Source organism: Haplochromis burtoni, unplaced genomic scaffold (assembly GCF_018398535.1).
Source record: "Haplochromis burtoni strain Fernald_Lab_line unplaced genomic scaffold, NCSU_Asbu1 Contig_7, whole genome shotgun sequence".
NCBI lineage: Eukaryota > Metazoa > Chordata > Actinopteri > Cichliformes > Cichlidae > Haplochromis > Haplochromis burtoni.
In genome coordinates this window covers 4,079,529-4,092,495 of record NW_024582368.1, presented here as the reverse complement: position 1 = coordinate 4,092,495, position 12,967 = coordinate 4,079,529, and the positions used below count along the sequence as shown (strand labels likewise).

The 12,967-nt window shown below is 39.6% G+C and overlaps 1 protein-coding gene across 3 annotated transcripts in view; it reads right to left on the bottom strand.

Annotated features, from left to right (window-relative positions):
• Positions 1-12,967, bottom strand: part of adam12b (ADAM metallopeptidase domain 12b) — an 89,232-nt gene that overhangs the window by 59,587 nt on the left and 16,678 nt on the right. The gene's annotated exons all lie outside the window — the stretch shown is intronic.

The window sequence follows — 12,967 nt, the reverse complement described above, 5'->3', positions numbered from 1 at the left end:
GGAGGCAAGATCTGTGCCACCAATGTGCAGCGAGCCATAAACACTTTATATCGTAAGATGTTAGCAAAATATGCTTTCAGTGGAAGAGCATATAGAGATTATATGTTAAAAATCCATTCTTAACATCCTTGTGACCAGAGGATTTGAAGTGTTTTGTGCATTTAGGGGGAAAAAAAAGTAATAACTTTATAATGTTATTTTCATTCTACTATTTTTCATTCTGCTTTTATTTTTCCTGCTTATCCAGGTCTATGATTCGGGGGGTATCAGTCTAGGCAGAAATGCTCAGACCTCCCGCTCCACAGCCAGCTCTTGCCAGCAGAGCAATATAATCTCTCCGGCGTATCATGGGTCTATACTGGGATCATACCCCAGTTGCCTGAAACACCTCATCCAGAACGTATGCTAGTCATATCCCTCCAATTGGCTCCTTTCAGTGTTGAGGAATGGCAGCTCTAATCTAAGCTCCTCCTGAATGACTTTGTTTCTCTCTCTATCTCTAAGAGAAATCCCAGACAGCCTCCTGAGCAAGTTCAGTTGCCTAGTTTAAGTCACTACTCACACTCTGTGGCAATAGTTGAGTGTAGAAATGTAGATTGACCACTGGATGGACTTGTACAGCATCTACATTAGTGCACACCCCAAAATACCCAAACTCTTCTACTTAGTGCAGCAAGTCACTCCCAACCCAGAGAGAACTCTCCACCCTTTTCTAACTGAGAACCCAGAATACAAGCTGGAGACCATCTGTCAATGAAGCTGACAAAACTACATCATCTGGAAAAGTAAAGACAAGATGCTGAGACCACAGACATCCTCCGCTTCTTGGCTGCACCTAGAAAATTCTGTCCATAAAGGATGTGAAAAGAAATGGTGAAGAAAGGAAACCCTGGAGTGGTACACTCAGTGGGAAAGGCTCTGACTTATTGCCAACAATGCCAAGCTATTTTTCCCTGAAGAGCTCCATAACAATGGACCCATACTACTGAAGCACCACCCAAAGGACACCTCAAGAGACACAGACTTCTCCATGTCCAAAAAAGACCAGTAGGTTGGTTGGGAAAGAGCTGCTGTACTTACTTCAGCTTTCTATAGTTAATGTGTGCCATTTTCTATAAGAAAAGAGAGCAGGGAGTAAAACAGTGAAAGCAGAAATGTGTCAAATATATCTTACAAAACTTTATGTGAGCATTATCATTCAAATAGATGAGGGATAGTAGAAAAAAACCCTAAATAACATCAAAAAATGTAAATAAAAAATGTCTGAATATCTGATAACTGATGACTCAAAATCTCATATTGTAAATCGTGTCTTTAGCATTTGTCCCAACAAAACACCAAAAAGCCTTCTTCAACATTCCCTCTGGATAGTGAAGCTAATAATATAGATAATTGATGTACATGTACAGAAGCTCGCAATCTCCATTAAAAGTTGTGAAAATAAAATGTTCTGAACTCTCTCTGGAAATACTTTTTGTATTCCTGCCCAGAACGGCGATGAACTCTTCGTTTACTGCTTCAATATTCCCATCCATAACAAACTACAAACTGGAACTAATGAGAGAGTAGGGATCTTCAAGGGAGGTGGCCTATTATTATTCATTGAAAAAGAGTAAACAAATGCATAAATGTTAATGTCAGAGGCTTCCTATCTGTCCAATTAATCTATGGTGGTTCCCCTGGGCAGCCTCATTGTTCAGCCATACTTTTTTGCCTTCAGGGGAAATTTGCAATTAAGAGCTGAGCAGAAAAGACATTAAAGATGTCTTTCATTTTTCCCCTCCCTTTGATTTCTGTCTTCTTCAGCCATTTCTTTCGTAAAAAAAAAAGAAGAAGAAATAACTGGTGCATATCATCATCAGCTCCTGCTCTCCCACAATCACATTCATCCATCACATCTGGCACTTTTCCTCCTTTCTTAAATCTAAAAGTTGAGAGGAAGAAAACTTTAAACTATAAGCTGCAAGGGGCACGTGTGGTGCATTAGGCAACTACTTTATTATAACATGGTCCACTGACTACACATGTCCCAGACCATCATCTCTCCAGTCCCAGACTGCATGAGGCATTCTTCCCCTCCTCTTAAAAAACGTCTCACGTCATTAAACCCACTCTTTACACTTCCACAGATCCTATACTGATTCTCCAATAAGATAATAGCATGCAATCTTTCATTCTCCAGCCCATTACCCTGCAAACATGGTGGAGTTGGTAACTTTCACTTGGCACGGATGTATCAGTTTAACATAAGGATCGGGGTGAACGGTCTGTCACTGACGCTGATGCAGGGTAACATAAGGCGTCATGGTTGCTGGGTATTGAGCAGGAGACGCCAATTATTGTATGGGCTACGGGTGGTAAAACAATGAAGTGCTTTTAACTTAATCACAGCTCCTTTTCTGAGTTTCAGTGGTTCACTGATACCTAGAGTACAGAAAGTGAGAGCAGTCTGGAGCATGCCTGCGTTTTAAATATATTTAATGCACCACGATTCGTCACTCACTGACCACAGGGCACAGACGCCATAAAAGTAGCTGTCGCTACAAAAAAACCCAAGCAAGGATGGTAAAAGGATTTAAAAAATATCACTGATCTTATATCACTAAAAAATAAATGTAAAGTAGTAATAAGCTTAAAAGATTAAGCACTGTTTATTAAGTCTTTGGCCATCATCTTTGGTATTTATATGAAACTGTCACATTAAAGAGGCTAAATTAATTGCAGAGATTTGGGAACACAGTGCTAAGATAAACAGGGCAGAGTGTTCAGCATTACACAAAAATTCATTCAGCCCAACTGTAAACATAAATATTTTACTTCCATTCATTATTTCATTAAATTAAGTTTTCTAAATTTGATCAGTATTTAAAAAGGCTCGCCAGCATGAAATGTTTGAGAATTAAACTCCCCAAAGAGCTTGGAGAGTCAAACGAAATTTAAAAGCTATCCACTCACTGAACACTGTGTTAGGTACACTGTGATAGTACTGGGTTGGACCCTCTTCTGCCTTCAGACCTGCCCTAATCCTTTGTGACACAGATTCAATAAGGTGCTGGAAACACTCCTCAGCGATTTTGGCCTGTATTGATTTGATAGCATCACAAAGCTGCTGCAGATGTTTCAGCTGCACGTCATTGATGTGAACTTCCTGTTTCACCACATCAAAAAGGTGCTTTATTGGACAGCAACAATACATTGAACTCAGAGACGTGTTCAAGAAAACAGCTGATTTGAGCTTTCTGACTACTGGAAGCAACCATCAGAACACGGCCATAAAGGGACAGACATGTGCAGCAGTAATATACCAATAAACTTGATATCAGGCAGGATGGATCAATGCTTCCATCCTGTGTATTCCAAGTTCTGATTCTACCATCCGAATGTCAAAGCAGAAATCAAGACTCATCAGATCAGGCAATATCCTTCCAATCTTTTGTATGTAGCATAATCTCACTTTCCTGCGCCCACTGTTGTCTTCTGCTACTAATGTCCATTTGATTCAAGGCTCCTTATGTTGTGGATTCAAAGATGCTCTTCTGCATACCTTGGTTGGTTGGTTATACCAATTAGTTGAGTTACTGTAGCATTGCAACAACGTATTTTTTTCCCAGTCAACTGCTACTAACTGGATATTTTCTCAGTACATCAGCAGTTTCTGAAATACTCAGACCAGCCCACCTGACACCGACAACTACGACAAGTAACATTAAGTTGCTGCCATGTGACAATTAAAGTGTTTTACCTAACAAGGTGGCCAGCAAAGACTAGTTTCTATCAATCTAAATGTGTCAACTTCATCTTTTAAGGAGCCCTCTGGTAACTTAAACTAAGCCTGCTGTAACATGGCTCAACTCTGAGATTCACACAGTCACACTAATGGACAGACACCTGCAGCATTATGACTGAGTATGTTCCTCATACGTGTTTCTGTGTTCACTTACTTAAAAAAAAAAGAAAATAAAACCATAGCAGTTTTGGATTATTCTCTAAACAGTAACAACATGCGCATAAAAAGTGCTTATCTCACAAACTCAGCTTCTTATTTGCAATACGATTAAGATGTGTCAGTGATTAATTTCTGCTATTCCCAATTCAGAAGAGAGGCTGCAGTACATGCTTCTGAAAACAAACAGCACACACACACACAGACATGCAAAGCTTACTTTTAATAACAATGTTTGTAAGAAAATGATTTTCAGTAAACCGAAAAGTTTTACTACAAGAAAAATACATCTTAAAATGAATATTGAAATGAATCAGATTATTTGCTTGCATGTAGTTTTTTTTATTGTTAACAACAACAACTTGTGTTTTAACCAATAAAAAATGAGACTCTAGTCTAGTTATTATAAGATATAAACACATTTTAAGAATCATTACTAAGAATCTACATTTAACCAAATAAAATACAATAGTTTTGAAATGCATAAATTCTACACTTACAAATTTGTATTGTATACACTAGTGTATACACATTTTAGAAAGGAAGACATTAAACTGAATGGATCTGCAATGTTAATGACAATACCCGCTTAAACTGCTGCACGCCTAGTGCTGAAGCAGCATCAGGAATTAAAAAACAACAACTCTATATTCCATATCTTATATTACCTGCAGTGACTGATGGCGTTCTGAGTCTTATTGCTGGCAATAAGCATATCAGATAAACACCCATGAGATTGTAAAACAGCTGCTGAGCTGTTCTGTCTCAGTCCTTATTTCTCATGGGTCTGCTACAATTGACCCATTCTCTATTCCTTGCTGAGATATGGCATAGGATGTGAATCATGCACAAAGCAATGTCTGCTTTGAAAAAGATTTCTCATTAAAGCCTTTACACCAGGCTTTTATGGCTAAGGGTTTTGAAAGGTTGTGTGTGAAACGTTATTATGATATACTCTGCAGGTTGAGTCCCTGGCCTAGAAACTGAAATCCGATGACAAACTGTACACTAATGGCTGTATCCTGCCGTAGACAAATATATGAATGTGCATGATAATGTACAAATCGCACATGCATTTCATTATCTTGAGCAATCTATTGATGTACAGTGAGGTAATGTAATCGCTCATATAGCACACTCTCCAGGACATATTTCCTGCTGATGCAGATAAATGATGCCCAGGATAAATGTGGATATTATGCATCAACATCTGTAGCCCCACTCCACATATCAAAAACTCCAACACAGATAATAGATTTTCTGCTCACCGACACCGAGGCAACAGTTCATTCCACTGATGCCCTACTGAGTATATCACAGAGCGTAATTTAAAACAAAAAAGGTTTGCGAACAAGGCTGCAAATGCATCACCCCTTTGGTCTCATTAGGAGCCTCTTACTCTCTGCAAAGCGCCTCGAAACTAAATAGTGAATTGCTTACATTCACAGGATGCTAAGTGTTCTCCTAACTAGCTCCGTTGACAGGTGACCATTCTCTATTTTCTGTATGGTATGTTTAAGGTTCCACTATATCCCCTTACATAAATGAGAAATTACAATACAAAGAGAGAGAGACCAACACGACCATATTAGTTAAGTGCTATGACAACAACCTCAGCATCCTCTCTGCTGCTGCAGACACCTAAAAATAGGTCTGCAGCAGGAGCAAATAGATGATACCATGTGCTGATAGACTGCATTAGTGCATTAAACTTTTTCAGCGAAAGCCCAATCACAACAATACCTGGAACACATTTTCAAATTATTCACCAACATACCAGACTTCATCTGTTTCAGTCCAGCAACAGTTTTAGGCAGTCGAATTGTAAGATAAGTGCTCTATTCAACAAGTGCAAGCTGCAAAATATGTGTCTACAGTGGGAACTATGTGATTTTCTTTACGCACAGTTAATTATTAATCACACAAATTTAACAAGGTACTGGAAACCTTCCTCAGAGATTTTGTTCCATTTTGAAAGAATAACATGACACAGCACAGATATGTCAGCTGCACATCCATGATTTGACTCTCCTGTTCCAACACATCCTGAAGGTGTACTATTGGATTACGATCTGGTGGCTCTGGGGGCCATCTGACTACAGTGAATGCATTGTCATGCTGAAGAAACCAATTTGAGATCATCTGAGTTTTGTGGCATGGTGTGCTATCCTTCTGTAAGAAGCTATCAGAAGACAGGTACACTGTGCTCTTAAACTAATGAACATGGTCACCAAAAATACTCAGGTAGGCTGTGGTAATTCAGTTGGTACTGAGGGGTTTAAAGTGTGCCAAGAAAATGTCACCCACACCATTACACCACCATCACTAGCCTGAACTGTTGATACAAGGCAAAATGGATTCATGCTTCTGTGTTATTTACGCCAAATTCTGATCCTACCAACCGAATGTGAAATAAAGCAAAATTTTTCTTCTATCTTCTATTTTTTCATTTTGGTGAGCCAACGCAATTGCAGTTTCCTGTTCTTAGCTGACAGGAGTGGCACTTGATGCAGTCCCCTGCTGCTGTAGCCTCAGTTTCTTGCACACACTGTCGTCTGCTGCTCCTGTAGACATTCTGCTTCAAGGTTTCTCACTTGTGCATTCAGAGACGTTCTTATGTTTACCTTGGCTGTAATGAGTTACTACTGCCTTCCTGTCAGTTCGTCCCTGACCACTATATGTAAACTTAGAGATGGTTGTGTGGGAAAATCCCAGTACATCAGCAGTTTCTGAAATACTCAGACCGCCCTGACCAGCACAGCACCATGTCACAAATCACCTTCTTTTTCCATTCTGATGCTCGGTTTGAACTTTAGTAGGTCTATGCCTACATGTCTAAATGCACTGTCGCTGTCATGTGATTGGATAATTGTTGGATGACATCAAATTGGATGATTTGATGTCTTGGCTCAGTACTAACCTCAGATTTCTAACTATTTCTAAGTAGAGGAAAAAAGTGTCGAATGTGAGCGTCTTTGAGCGAGCTTGGCTTTGACCCAGTGTTCAAAAAAAAAAAAAGAAGAAAAAAAAGCAACACCTAAAATTACCCTCCCTCTCTCTCCTTTTCATAGTGTCATTCAAGATTTGGGCAACTGTCCCCAAGGACGATCTGCATTATCCACAAACTGTTCAGCTAACTAATTAAAGATGGCAGGAGGCAAAATGTGATTACTATGCGCTCCAAGCTTAACAAAAACTACAAATGCAATGTCAGAGAGGTAGAATTCACAATCGGATCAATACTCAAACAAACTGGATGTGTGTTTCGGGATACTCGTCAATGTATGGACCCGACTGCCAAAGTATTTTGTTTTTCTGGCTGACCAAGCAGCAGGAAAAGGGACCCATTGTTACTGCAGTTAACCTGGATGAAACAAGAGAAAACAGATATCCTGGCTCTGTCGAAAGGCAACAAAAATAACCTTCCAATGCCACTGAACAAAATAAAATACAATGTTCCACCGTGTTTAATCCCTATGAAAACAAAGTCTGAGAACAACTATTTAACTGAATGGAGCAAAGAAAGCCGCTAACCCAAATCCTCTGTAGGTGTTTAACCTAATAATGCCTGAATTAATTGTGACAGGCACAACAAAATGGCTTGGCATCCAAAGACAAAGTCATACAGAGAGTTGGCACCAAAGTACAAGTACACATGCGTTGGCACCAAACAGCAGCCTGGGGTCCAACGTTTCCCACCGGTGGCTTTGACAGGGTCTCAGGTTGCGTGGTGACAGATTAGCTGCCACCAGTGAAAACACAAGCGAGCATGTGGGGAGCGTGGGAGGAGAGGATAGGAAGAGATAGCATAAGAAGGGGGTGTTTGGGGTTGGTGGCAGTGGGGGGACCTGAATATAGCCAGAGAAACAGAGAGACATGTGACAGGAAGCAAGCATCGCTACAACTCGATCACAGACTCACTGGAGCAGAGGAAGTGGGAGTGATAGAAGAGTTGGTGCAGGAAGAACCCAGTAGAGGAAGTTTGCTGCTGTTTTCAACTTCCAAGATCCAGTTTCTGACCAGTTAACTGATGTGCTTACTTAGAATGCCTGAAAACACATTATTACTTATTATCACTGAGTAGTTACACATGCAGTCCCTAATACAGGCCTGCTTAGGTACCAGAGCTGACACCCAAACACATGGGTATTGCATAAAGTTCAACTTATCTCATAGTCGACAGTAACCTGGGATCACTCTCTTTTTTCTTTTTTTGCCAAAAACTCTCCACAGTGAATGGACTGCGTAATAATATATCTGCTCTGTGGTGCACGAAGAGAGAGATGTTGGCATTGTCAGCTGTGTTATTGAAATAGAGTGCATCTTCTTTCCCCTGGAAAACACACTGAGGATGTTGCTATGGGGATTTTTTTGTCAAAAGCATAATGATGTTGTTTAGATGTGGCCATGTGTTTCAAAAGGCCTCTTTCCTCTTTTCTTTCCTGCCAGAGAAGAATGAAAGGAAATGTTCTCAATGGGAAATGCATGGTCTTGTGTAGTGAGCTAGTTAGAATATGGACACATCAAGCTCATTGTGTTTCAAGAAGAAAAGCTGAAAAGATGTATTTTATTAAAAATCATAGTGAAGCACAATAATCATACCTAGCCTATGTATTCACTATTTAAATTGTAAAAAAAGAGAACTCCATTCTCTAAACAAATGTATTAAATCACGTTTTGCAAAAACTTAGACAAAACTAACAGATTTGATCAAATCTTCATGCAAAACTCTAAAAACACACTCGCTAAAACAGATTATGAACTTGTGATACATAATGTTAACCACATGCAGAAGAATTTAAACATACAGCACATAGCTTCCACACAATAGCTCAAAATTATCCACAATTGTTGAAAATGATGTCACGAACCCAGTTCAGAGTCCACAAACAGCTCAGTGATTTGAAGACTGACCCCAGTGATGATAGAAGCAACCAGTGTGCAAGAGGTGATGGATGATGAAGAGTAAGAACAAGAGCAGCAATTTTAGATAAAATCTGAGGAACTGCGATACACGTCGCTCATGGAATGACAATGAAGGAGGCAGGGCAAAGAGTGCAACCCAATCACAGCTGATTCTCCGTGGCCACTACGAACAGGAGATCAAAAGAAGAGAACAGGCCATTTAGTTTGTGGATCATCAGGTTTTTACTGACGCTTCAGTACATCATGTTGCCAATATAAATATGTGCATGAGTGCCTGCGTGCGTCCTCTTTGTCACTGTTCCCTTTTTGTAAATGGCCACATAATGGTACCATGTCCTGAATGCCATATTTTCTATTTTTTCCAATGAAGTGCACCATGAATGTTCAGTAGACTTTTTCCCCCCATGTGCTTCTTTTATTTTTCTAAAAAAAAAGAGTCGTTATCAGTGATTCACTGTTTGGTCTAAGTGGTTTTAGGAATGCAGCTTGAAAATTGTGTTATGTGTTTACTGCTTAAGAAAAGGGCCCAAGTGTTCAAGAGTTTACTCAGATCTCTTCTGAGTAAACTCCATTCAACAGCATCGGGAAAACCTTTCAAAATAGGAAATATTTGAATTTCATTGAGTACTTATTTTCTCAGCAACTCTGTTGCAGGTCAACAGTTTACATTATTTGGCATTTTAATATTCCTACATTTACTTGTTCAGAAGATGGAATGATCCAGTACCGAAATCCCCAATAGGTTTTTTTCTTTTTAGAGTAAATGTGGTAATCGCTGTATTTTAAGTTTAACTCATTTTCCAAAAAGACAACACAAAATACACAGTTGTACATGAATCTGACTCTTAGTTTTCTGCATATATAGTGAACGTATAATGCAACAGCCCCAACATTTTCAGTTATGTATCCATGACTTCAGTGACTTTATGACTTAATTTCACTGATTTGCATTCATTTAATGCAGTGGTTCTTAACCTTGTTGGAGGTACCGAACCCCACCAGCTTCATATGCGCATTCACTGAACCCCTCTTTAGTGAAAAATAAAATGTGATTTTTTTACTGGTGCACAAAATGAGCCATGCATGTCATGGCGGAGGCTCTGCCGAACCCCTGAGACCGACTCACCGAACCCCTAGGGTTCGATCGAACCCAGGTTAAGAACCACTGATTTAATGGGAACGTACTTTATCTTTAATCAAAAATCATTAATACTACTTGGTTAACCTAATTTAACCTCAAATTTCATCCATGCATTATAATTATTTACAATGCAGCAACATTTGTCTCCATAAAATGGTAAATAGAGTGCTGGTTATAAAGTGTATTTCACATATAAAGCTATAATTAGCTTTAATATTCATACAGCACTGTATTTTATGCCTTTATGAACAGGTGTGGACTCGAGGAACCAGGAATAGAAGCAGTAGCCTTCCGATTGTCAGATGATCCTCTCTACCTTCCAACCCATATCCCCATAATGCCTCAGTCCCCAAAGCATTAGTAATACCTAAACTACAACACACACACACACACGCACACACACACACACACACGCACACACACACACACACACGCACACACACACAGAAGTATCTTTGTCCCCCAGACAGTGCTATTGAAGTCTTTAATCAAGACTAATGTGTAATGTCCCGTATGACCACCATTAATCATTTAAAGCCGGGCAACAGTGCTATTGATCAATGCTATACTTCAAAGCAGCCACTGCTGGCAAAGGTGTGCATGTCTGTCTAACACAGTTTGCTCTGTACAACAGGTCAAGCCTTAAATATCATATATGATGATGTTCATGTTGCTTTTATGAAAATGGGGATATAATGTCTCCTCTGTCTCTGTTTTACTGCCAACTTTGAATGAACTATGATGGAAAGGAAAAATGATATGGTATGGCATTCAAGAGAGGCTGAACTAACTCTCTGATATATATGTTGCATGGGTACAAAAGTAATAAAAGCCAAAATACAGTGTACAGTGCAAAAGTACTAAGACTTCCACAGAAGTGACTCTTTTTTGGAGCCAATATTCACAAAGAGGAATATTCTGAAAATAAGCTTTGCAGGGCTCTTCTTTCAAAAGCTATGATGACGGACTGACAAAAGAATGTAAAATCTATGCTGCTTACATTTTGAATTCAGACAGTTTGGTCCTCATGGCTGGCAAGAACACAAAAGAGATAGCCTCTAACAACAGGGGAAAACAAATTCAGCTGAAGCTCAGGTGTTCGTGCAGTAACACTTCATTTACAAGTTGTACAAATATAAAGGGACTTTGACTCTGCATACAGGCATTGTGCATGCTGCCTAAGAAATACACACAGGCAAACAGAAGATCTCCTCTGATTTCTTCCTCAGTAGATTTGTACTTGTCCTGCTATAGCCAAGTTTGCATGGGACAGCGCCAAGCAGCTAACAACCAGCAGTTTATTAATTGGATCTGGTAGCTTGTTTATATTGGTAAGGACTGAGATCATTTCACACTTGCCATGGAACAGGTGTGCTCTGCAGCAGTGCCAAATGAGCAAACTGCACGGGCTCAGCACATTGAAGCAAAAAAAAAATAAAAAATTAAATAAAATTAAAAAATGAGCTTTCACCAAAAACATGCAATAACTCAGCAAAAAGAGGAAACACTACTGAGATCTAGGGCTCTCCTCATTCACATGTATCCGATTCCTGAATACCAGCACTAAATTGTTCTTCTTCTTATTTGCTTCATTCTGGAAATTTCACTCCATTTAATGTTTTTACTACATTTCCCCTCTAATTAAATTCAGTTGTGTGAAGGCTTGCTAGACGAACCGCCTTTACTTTGATTATAATCTTCAAATCTTAAGCGTGATTTTGAAAAATTATACAAAAGACTAAATTTCAGATGCACTAGACATGAGCCCAAGGATATTCCCTGGAGTTTTTTTTGTTAAAAATCATTATGAGTTGGATAGAAATGAAAAGGCCCTGAGGGTCTAAACATTGCTTGGGACAGACACTGACTGCTGTTTTTGAAAATGAGCTATACCTTTAAACAGTCATATCCTGATGTCCCCTATCAGAGACAATCACAAAATAAATATCTGCAAAGTTCAATCCTATTTCTAATCCTATGGCCTCTGATGACTATCTGGTGAAGAAATATGTACTGACAAGCACTATGCAGATTTGGGTAAAAAAAAAATGTTAATTTGCACAGCACCTCAGAAGCGCATGTTGTGTCTGCCTCCACCAAACGCCGGAAGCAGAGACGATGTGTCTGAATCTTAAATATTGCTAAAAAACCTCAAGGACTTCACTACAAACATACTTTTTGTCCTAAGCGCCCTCATCTTTCCTCCTACCCCAGACTCAACGGATGCGCCCTCGACATAACAGGCACACGTAGAGGTCAGAGACCACCTGTTCTGAGCTGGCTGAACTGCTGAAGCGATATCAGAGGACACATCTGGCCTGACACGCCGGATGGGAAAGGCAGCTTGCTTCCAGGCTGGTGACAGCCGGTGACGGATGACTCACAGCTGATGCTGAGGTTACAGGAGGTCACATGGTGAGCAAGGAACGGAAGGGTTAGTTGGGACAGTGTTTTTCTAAGGAGCGTTTAGCTTCTAGAGAGGAGCATGAGCTGATTTCTAGTTTGTTTTGCAAGTGTTTTGAATTATCGAAGCGTGGAGTGGCAGAGTACCTAGGGGATGTACGCTAACTCATTTGTTCATCTGCTCACATAATAGACCACTTGCTGAAATCGCTCCTTAAAATGGAGAATAAAGATGTGAATCGATATTTGATTTCTAAATTTCGACAACAGTTATTGGTTTTCATTTTCTGTCTCGCACGCAGCTCTGCATTTTGAATCTCGAAAGTCCAATTTGAGTTTGTTCTGAGAGTTAGCAGTGACAAGGGGCCTCACCAGTTCTGAACAAAGTCTATCAATTCAATGTCAATATCCGTATCCCAAAGCAGCAGAGTAAAATATTATGTCTCCACTCCGTCTGAATAACAAATATTGACAGACACAAGACCTGAATCGGTAATGCAATCATTCTTGTAAGATTCTAAATTTCCCCCGGACATGTAACCTGGTTTTTCTTT